This window comes from Pteropus vampyrus, unplaced genomic scaffold (genome assembly GCF_000151845.1).
Source record: "Pteropus vampyrus isolate Shadow unplaced genomic scaffold, Pvam_2.0 Scaffold107, whole genome shotgun sequence".
Lineage (NCBI taxonomy): Eukaryota > Metazoa > Chordata > Mammalia > Chiroptera > Pteropodidae > Pteropus > Pteropus vampyrus.
Window position 1 is genome coordinate 88,089 of NW_011888888.1, and position 9,645 is coordinate 97,733.

The window sequence follows — 9,645 nt, forward strand, 5'->3', positions numbered from 1 at the left end:
CATCCTGGGAACACTGAAGTCACAGATGAATCAAGAACTATGATACTTAGATGCAAGCATCAGATTTACTGCTCTTGCAGGTCCCAAATTAGCATCATTTATTCAGAATTGCAACCCTGAATTTCCATTTCATAGGCTCCCTGACCAGAAAAGGACAAGAGCCTAAAAGTCAAAGTATACATGAGAAAATAGCTTCCTCACCAGCACACAGGCAGTTAGAGGCTGGATTATGATGTGAGTGGACACATGAGTACCTCCTGCTACAAGACTGAAGCCATGGTTAGGCCCTGACCACTCTGGCTGAATTCTTACTGTTTTTAATGGCTGCCTGGAACACTAACATATTATCATCAAAGAAGCAACAGTTCTGAAAGGGCTAGATTATTCTTAAAAGGAATGTAACTTCACTGAAAAGAAAAATGAATTAAAAATCCACCCACCGAAAAATTTTATCCTCTCTGAGGTTCTTAATGTGCAGTGAGATAATTCTGGTCCAGACTTTTGGTCTGGATAAATATGTCATGGAAAATATATACCTCCTATATGTATATTCATAGAATGGAGGAATATTCATATGCTATATTCATGTACGCATATCCCAGATGTTGTTGTTGTTGTAACATTATTTGTCTATGCAAAATTATGTGCCTATATACTCATACTCAAGTATTCTATAATGTCAAATTCTAAGCATAAGAGTACCACACAGCCAACTGTGGATTATACATCCATATCGTGTAACATCCATACTGTGACTCATTTGAAAAAAAAATTTTTTTTTTGCCTAATTTCTCAGTTGGAGAAAGTCATGGTGATATCACTATTCTAGAATTTGAAGTTAAGCAATAAAAGCATCAAGTCCAAAGTGAAAACAGTGAACTATGTTCTGAAACTCTAAGAACTAGATAGAAAGCAATTAAAAAATAAGAGAGAAAGATGTAAACAACAGGAAAACACAGAATGAAGTCAATTAGGCCCTTGCCCTAAGAACCATTTCCAAATGATTCTCCTCTAATGACTAATGCTCCCATCTTTCGTGGGTAACACTGGGAGAAGAATAACCATGTGCCCTTGTTAGTAGCCATTTTAATGTCATAGAAAGTGGAGAGTTAAAAATGGGAAACAAAGTTATTTTTAAAAAAGGGAACAATCAGGTGGATTGGCTTCTTTTGAAGACTGGAGCCAAAGCTCACTGTCTGAGGTCTCTCTATGTAGGACCTAGAACTCTACGATTAATTCTCCATGCTTTCAAGAACCATAAGAAGAAATATGGATGGTACTTTCTTTTATCAACTAACAAGACCATAGGACCACAGAAGATACAAGAGTTCACAATAGGAAAGAGCATTGTTTGCAAACCATGTTTTATTACAATGTATGGTTGGTTGGACCAGAGAGGCAGACTAATGTAGTAGTTAAGAAAATGGGCTCTGGAGCCAGACATATGAGTTCAGATCCCAGTTCTGTTACTTACCAGCTTGAATATCTTGGGAAATTTATGTAAATTCTCTGTTCCTCAGTTCTTCATCTGCAAAATGGGAATAATGCCACCTACCCATGCTGGTTATTAAGCTACTGTCTATCAACTTCAAACCCTCCCTCTGTACTCTATTCAGCCTCTGTTGGGGCTGGGACTCTGCAAGTCACATTTCTGCTTTGTCATCTTGCCCTTCATTAGTCTCTGCCAATAGGAAAGGCGACTGGAAGGCTAGAGAAGGAAAAGAAACTTCTTGATCTTCCTGTCTGTTGCCCTAACCACTCTTCTTCTTTCCCAGTGGCAGTTCCAACAACAGCAGCTGATTCCAGTTTGCAGTTTTTCCAACATGCCAAGAAATGGCCTTATTGTACCCCCTCATAGACATAGCGCCAACTGGGCAGCAGCCTCTCCTCAGAGGAGGAAGTTTTAGCTCCTTCTCAAAGTTTCTAGTCTTCTAATTTTAACCTGTTCCTTTTGTTCCTCCATCCTTAGCTGCTTCTTGTAGTGGTTGGTTCCATGAAGCTTTTGTGTTCTTTTTTCTCTTTTCAATTCTTCAGTAGAGAGTTAACATATATGCTAACATGGTTAATGATTCTTCATATTAAATTCTCTCTATTAAAATAATTGATGTGTGAAAAGACCAGCTATAGCTTGGGAGAAGACATTTACAAATTATATATCTGATAAAGGACTTGTATCCAGAATATATAAAGAAGTCTTATAACTCAAAAAAAAAAAAAAAAAGAAAGAAAGAAAAAGCTAACAATAAGAAAAGGCTCGAATAGACGATTTACCAAATAAGACATGTGAATGGCTAATAGGAACATGAAAAAGTGCTCAAGATCATTATTCATTTAAGAAATGCAAATTAAAACCACAATGAGATACCACTACATACCTACTAATATGGCTATAATCAAAAGGACAGACAATATCAATTAAGTATGGGCAAGAATGTGGAGAAATCAGAACTATCATGTATTGCTCGTGGGAATGTAAATGGTACATCCACTCTGGAAAACAGTTTCGTAGTTTCTTAAAAAGTTACATATAAATGTGTCATGTAACCAAGTAATTCCAGTTCTAGGAATCTATCCGAAAGAAATAAAAACATGCTCACACATTACACATAATAGTCAAAACTGGAAAAAAATAGAAATGTCCATCAATTGGGAAATTCACAAACAAAATATGGTGTATCCATACAATAAAATATTATTCAGCAATGAAAGGAACGAACTTCTGATACATGCAACAACATGTATGATGTTCAAAAGCATTATGCTATCAAAAGACACCAGACACAAAATACCACATATTGTATAATTCTATGTTAACTACTAAAGGTAAGTCTTTAGAGATACAAAGACCAGTGGTTGCATGAGGCTGAGAATGAGGGCAGGTATTGACTGCAAACAAGCTTGAGGAAATTCTGGGGAATGACAGAACTGCTCTAAAAACAGGATTATAGTGGTGATTACACAACTATATAAATTTACCCAAAATCATTGAATTATACACTTACGATGGATAGATTTTATGGTCTATAAATCATATCCAATAATGCTAATTTTTAAATGGTATTGTTTCTGTCTCCTGAATAGGCCCTGACTAACACAACCCTCGTAGGGCTGCTGTGAATATAAAACAAGTTAACACTATGTAGAAGGTATATAGAACAGTGCCTGTCACATAATAAAGGCTATATGTGAACTCTCACATTATTATTTTCTTACCACAAATTAAACACTTGACACGTAGCAGATACTTAATAAATATTAGTATCAGTGCAGAACAAGCTGGCCATCCTCTTCAAGGAGGTCAGTACAGTGGTATCCAAAAGGAAGCGTCCTTATGGAAACCATAGAATTGCTGGTCTGTGGGAATGCTATGTGAAGAAAAACAAAAGAACATACTCATGCATGCTTGGAAACAGGACACTAACAACACATTTGGAAATAGGATGAGGATGCTAGAGGGTGTGGGGAGGGAGAAAATTTTGGCAGAGGCAGGAACGAAGAAATAAATGAGAGTCAGGAAGTGCTGGTAAGAATAAAGGAAGAGACTGCAAACCAGAGAAGTGGGTCCCCACCTCCCCCGCCTCATTCAGGTAGCTAGGTGTCTATAATAAGCCTCTTGCCTTTGCCAAGATCCTTCAGGTTCTTGCTAAGCTAAAATTAAAGTCTTAAAAGTCCCAAAGTGAACCATTCATGTCCCTTCCTTCCTTCCTCCCTCATACCTTCAAAACAAGCTGGATAGAGGTTTTAATCCCAAGGAAAATGTTATTCAGACCCAAATTGCCCTGCTGGGGAAAACAAAGTGCAGGACCCACAGCAAAGGCTGCCAGGCAAGGACTCCTGATTCAGCCCTCCTGTATTCCACAGCACACCTAAATCACAGGGCCGCTGCTAATGAGCTGACGGCTTCACTCAATGCTGCTCTCTATGGATAACCCACCTAGCAAGAGCACCAAAAGCCCAATGAGAGGAAAGCTGGGTTCACAGGCAACAAATGATAGCCAAAGAATTACAATGATAAATTTCCCAGTGCTTCTGGGCTAAAGGCTTAAAGTTCAGAAGTATGAAGGAAAAGTAAGGAAAACTAAGCCTAGGGGTATAGCTAGTAAAAGGACCATTACATATATGCAGTTTTTCCCTGGGTCTTTGATGAAATAATAATAATAAATAAAATACTGAGAGGTACTCCCCCCTCCTTAAATCCCATCCATCCCTCAGCAACTGCCTCTTTCATCTGTAAGTCATCACAATGCAATTTTATGTCTGGGCAACCCCAAACAAAAACAAACAAATAAACCAAAACACACACACACACACATATATTTTTTTTAATACTATGTGAATAGCTCTAGAATTTCCAAGTTGGAAAACACAAATCCATTAATTATGCTGTTCCCAAATCCACTAGCTTTAGCTGTCTTCATCAACAAGACAGCAGTCTCCCTCTTCTGCCTGCTTAAAATCTGACAATCTATGTCCCAGAGCCCATCCACAGCCCATTTTATCTGACTCAATATTAGTACTAGATGGGGGTTAAAACTAAATCCCCTCTTAAGACACAGACCCTTTGAGTGTAACAACATACTAATTCTCTAATTTAGAAACAGGAGAATAAGAAAGATGGGCACTCTGGTTAAGAGTTAAACACAGAGAATCTAATTCCTAACCTGGAAATAAAGGGCTGCCCTGACCTTTACAGCCCATAAGGTAAGGTCCTCGGAACTCAATACCAAAATAATTTTCTCTGATGATCAAATGCATTATTTGTATACAGTAAGAGTAGAACCCTTATAGAACCTCTTAAAAATTGAGGCTGTCTCTCTGGTATTTTAGTTTGATCATGAGAACCCAGCTAAATCCACCCCAATATAATTAATCCACAAACTCCATAGTAAACTTAAACCCCTTCTCAGATAAAATTTAATAGCAGAATAATGGAGTAAGAGGGCCCCATGCAGTCCAGACTTTATTACGTTCAGAAAACATGCTTCAGGACATTCATAATTAAGTTATGAGGTATTGTCATAAATATGTAATTAACAACCATCCACACTTAGCAAAGTAAATGGAGAAAAAAAACCCTACATTCAGCAGTGCTGCTGTTTGATTTATTTGTTTTCTCCTCGCTGGCGATTTTTCAAAATTCAATAATCCACAAATGGACTCACCCATCTCTAATACAAATTAGCTGGGTTCTCATTTCTGTTTCATTTTATCTGTATTATATTTACTGAATTTCTAGGAATGATTGGCAAGAATGTAGGCAAAGCCATGACCATAAAATGTACTGAGGCAGGCAAGCAGGAGGATATAATTTTATATTAGGATGATAGCGGAAACCCTTCCTGGAGAAGTGGGAGGCACAGCTGGTATAGTTAGGAAAACTACCTTTTCCTTTTATTTGTGGAGTCAGTCATAAAGAGAGGAAAGGAAAGGAAAATTTTCGATAGGGTGCCTGGCAAAAGAAACTAGGTCACCTCCTAGTTTGAATGAGACGAGACCTGCACATATCAACCTTGTCTACAGCCCAGTCATTACGGAATTTTTTTGCCTGACTCCATCTTTTGCCATCATCCTGGATAATATTCAGCTTGATTTACTTCTATAAAGATCAACTGAGCATCCTTTATGTGCCTGACATTATGGGCTAGGATGTCAAACAAAGTAAAGGAGACCTTTGGACCTGGCCTCATTGGGCTCACAGTCTAGCACTCTGCCCATCTCTTCCTCAACATCCTCAAAAAGAGAATGTAATTCCCACTCCACACTCCTGTTCCTACTAAGCCTTCTCCGCTCTCTCAGAGACTACAGGAAGTCTCAAAGGAAACCTCAGACTCTGTTTTCCTCCCAGGCCAAGTCGCCAAGGGCAATCCTTCCAAGGTAACCATCTTACATTTAGACTCCCTCCCACATTGTCCATGCATGTCAAATTATGAGAAATATGATCCAGCACAATTCCTGTTGTTCGACTTCATCTGAGTCCTTGCTATGCTCCAAAATGTTTCTATTACCCTCTCGGTAATTCTCTTGATTATCCTCCACACAATCGTTCCAAACTTTTTCTCTTCTCCTTAGTACGTCCATCTCCCCTCCCTGACAATCATTCTAGGCAGATGACCAAGATGGCACAAGGCTTTTGATCTTCTTGACACTACCACATTCTCTTCATCTCCTGTGTCTTCCCTCCAGCTTAGAGGGAGAAGCATCCTCACCTTTCAGGACTGAATCTTCCACACTGGTCTCCTGATGTCACTGTCTCCCACCTCCTTCACAACCTTGCTATGACAGAAATGTTCTTTCTCCCGTATCTTCAGTAACCCTCGACTCCTCTAAATACAAATATCTTAAAGTTCCTTTTAGCCTAAAATAGAAATTTCTCAATTCTGCTACCCCTCTGAACTGACACTCTTCTTTTATTCTCATCACCAAATTTAGAGCTACAATCTTCTCCAGTTTCACCTTACAAGTGAAGAAAGCAGTTAAATGACCTGCTCATGCTTGCCCAACTCGTGCATGCTAGAGTGAAGAAAAACACAAGAATGCAATAGTTCTTTACTATAATATGAATCCCTGTCTAACACTCTGTCCTCTCCCTCAACACCTACATTCTAATCCTGACACTACCACACCATTTTCCACCATTAGAACTCGCTTCCAGATAAGAAGAGAATTTTGGTAGAAGATCTGGGTTCTTTGTACTTCTGAACAGGACTAAGAAGACATAAAAATCTAATGTCTATAGTCAGCTTTGCTATTATTTATTCAAAGTTATTTTTCTTCTTGCGATACCTCTTTGAAATGCATGTGTGTGGTGGTGGTGGGGGCGGGGTTAATGTTCTTTTTACATTTACTCTGTATGGTTTGTTTCCAAATCAGAGAAAATGTGGCCTATAACAAAAGAAGTTGCTGGACTACAAGCTTAAAAGGACAACTACTGATAAACAATCCCCCCACCATCATCGCGTTCTATTATTATCAAACTGTGCCCACTGCCGAGGGCTCTCATTACACGTTCCAAACGAAATCTCTGGGTAATAATTGCCTGTCTCCACTGCCTCCCATGCCATCTAGAAAATGGCTAAATCCCAAGATTAGCTACGGATTGCTGCCTGGGGGCAGGAACTCTTACGGAGAGAGCACTCTCCTTGTCACTCTAGTTCTAATACTCAAGTACAGGAACTTTCAGCTGCAGCCCTTGCTTAATCTGAATTTTCTTGAGATCACACAGGAAAGTCATCATCTGAATTAAATATCTTCCAAGCCATGATGATCTCCGTAATAGCTTAAGTGTGTTAACCTATTAACAAGAAAAGGAGGACATTTGTAAAAGTGAATTAAATCAAACCTACTCTGGGAGACTCTAATATTATTCACCAATATCTGGTGTCCTGCCCACTTTCTCGATGAAATGTGAACAGAAATAGCAATGCCGCCCTGGGTGAAAGCTTCAAGAGGCCACATGTGCTTCCCCAGGCCCTCTTCCCTCTGCCATTTGGACTGGACTAGGGTAAAGATAGCATGCGTACAGTACACAATTTAGGAGGCACTCACTTCCAGCATCATGGAAATGCAAGTTTGGCACTCGTGTGACCCCTACAGTGAGTGCAGACGGGCCTCACTTGCCTCATCCTAGAGCCAGCACTGCTAGATAGTGCTGCCCCATCAGCCTGGATCTCCAAATGAGGCTAGTATCAACATGAAGCAACCTTGCCACCCTCATGCACGAGTAGTAAAAAGAAATAAGTTGTGGTTAAATTACTAATATTATGGGAGTTATTTGTTACTGCAGCATAACCTCCCAACATACACCAATCCTCCAATATCAAAAATTAGAAACAACTTAAATTTTAGTAGGAGGTAATTACAATCTTACATAGCCCAGAGGAAAGAGCAGGAGCTTTCTTTCCATTAGGCAGACCTGGATCTGTATCCCAGGCTTAACACCAAGTGACTTTATGTAATTTATACTAACTCCTGGTTGTTAAATATGACTTTATGTAATTTATACTAACTCCTGGTTGTTAAATATGACTACAGATACCTTTCCAGATTTTTTTCAGAATTAAACAAAACTATTTAGGCAAAGCTCCTAGCACAATGTTTGACCTCGAAACCTACCAACAGTCATTTTTATCATATAAGGAGCTCACTAATTCCAGCCTCCTTAGGAAGGATGATCTGAGGCTTATTCTACAGATTGCCTCAGAGGGTCCCCGGCAGCTGAAGCCCGGATATCACAGGTTAACCATCCCAGAAATACACGCTCTATTGGCTTTCCCTCTTCCTTCTCCTACTCTCCCTGCTACTTCACTCTTCACTTTTATTTTTCAGAAGCATCTGCCCAAAATCATCTTTTTTAAAAATCGAGACAGATTTATATTTCTCGAAATCACCATGGTCTCTCTCATTGCTCGAAGATTTTCCTGTTACTTTGGCCCCATTACAAATATGCATTTAATCACCAAATCTAAACTGTTTTAGTAGAAACCTACTATTTTGTGAGTCAGAGATGAAGATCATTACCCCAAGGCCCTCTGCGTATTATTAATAATGTCTTATTCTTTTGTAGCACCTTTTTTCTCGAGAAGCACAAAATTCTGCCTATACATTATCTCATTAATCTTCATGGCAGCCCATGAGGTAGCGTGAGGCCAAGGGCTGCTATTACCCATCTCATCCTTTTCCCTTAGTGTTCACTCTCAGTTGGAAATGTTCAAAAGCAATTTAAAAATTAAAGCTGATTTACCAAAATCAATCATGAGAGATTTTTCCAGATGCTATTTAGAATGTACCTTCACAATGTACAACAATTATTCCAGGCCTTCCATGCCAACACAGATTAAAGTAACACCAAAAATCAATAGAAATATATAAATAAAATCAATATGCTCCACTACAAGGCTCCTGAAACAATGGAAACAATGTTATTCTGTTTTCCCACCAGCCTTAAAAGAGAATGACACTACTAGAGCTTAGAGCAGAGGCCGGCAAACTTTTTCTGTAAAGAACCAGATAGTAAATATTTGAGGCTTTGTGGGACATATGGTCATTGTTGCAACTACTCAGCTCTGCTCTTATAACATAAAAGCAGCCACAAATAATACATAAATGAATGGGCATGGATGCGTTCCAATAAAACTTTATTTATGGGCACTGAGGTGTGAATTCCATATAATTTTCAGATGTCACGAAATAGTCTTTTGATTTTTTTTCAACCACTAAAATATGTAAAAACTCATTCTTAGCTATGTTTTTGTGCAACCATACAGAAACAGATGGCAAGAGGGATTTGGTCCACAGGCTATAGGTCCCTGATCCTAGCTTAGAGGCTACCATGGGGATTTGTGAGTCTTCAGAGCAGATGATCTCCCCATTTTCACTCTCTCTGAAATCTTTCTGCAAATTCTTTCTTTGCTTTCATCTTGGGCAAAAATGCTTGTAAATGTGTAAACACACATGCACACACACACACAAACACACAAAAATTCCAATGTGGAAATCGACCCCCTCTACAGCTGAAAATACAATGAGTAGAAATCCTGGATTTTATCGTCAAATCTGTCACTGCATTTATATTTCAGGTACTGGCTTACCTACCTATCCTCAGGCAAACATAGAAATAGGTGGCTCATCTTCAAGTCCAGCTAGCTG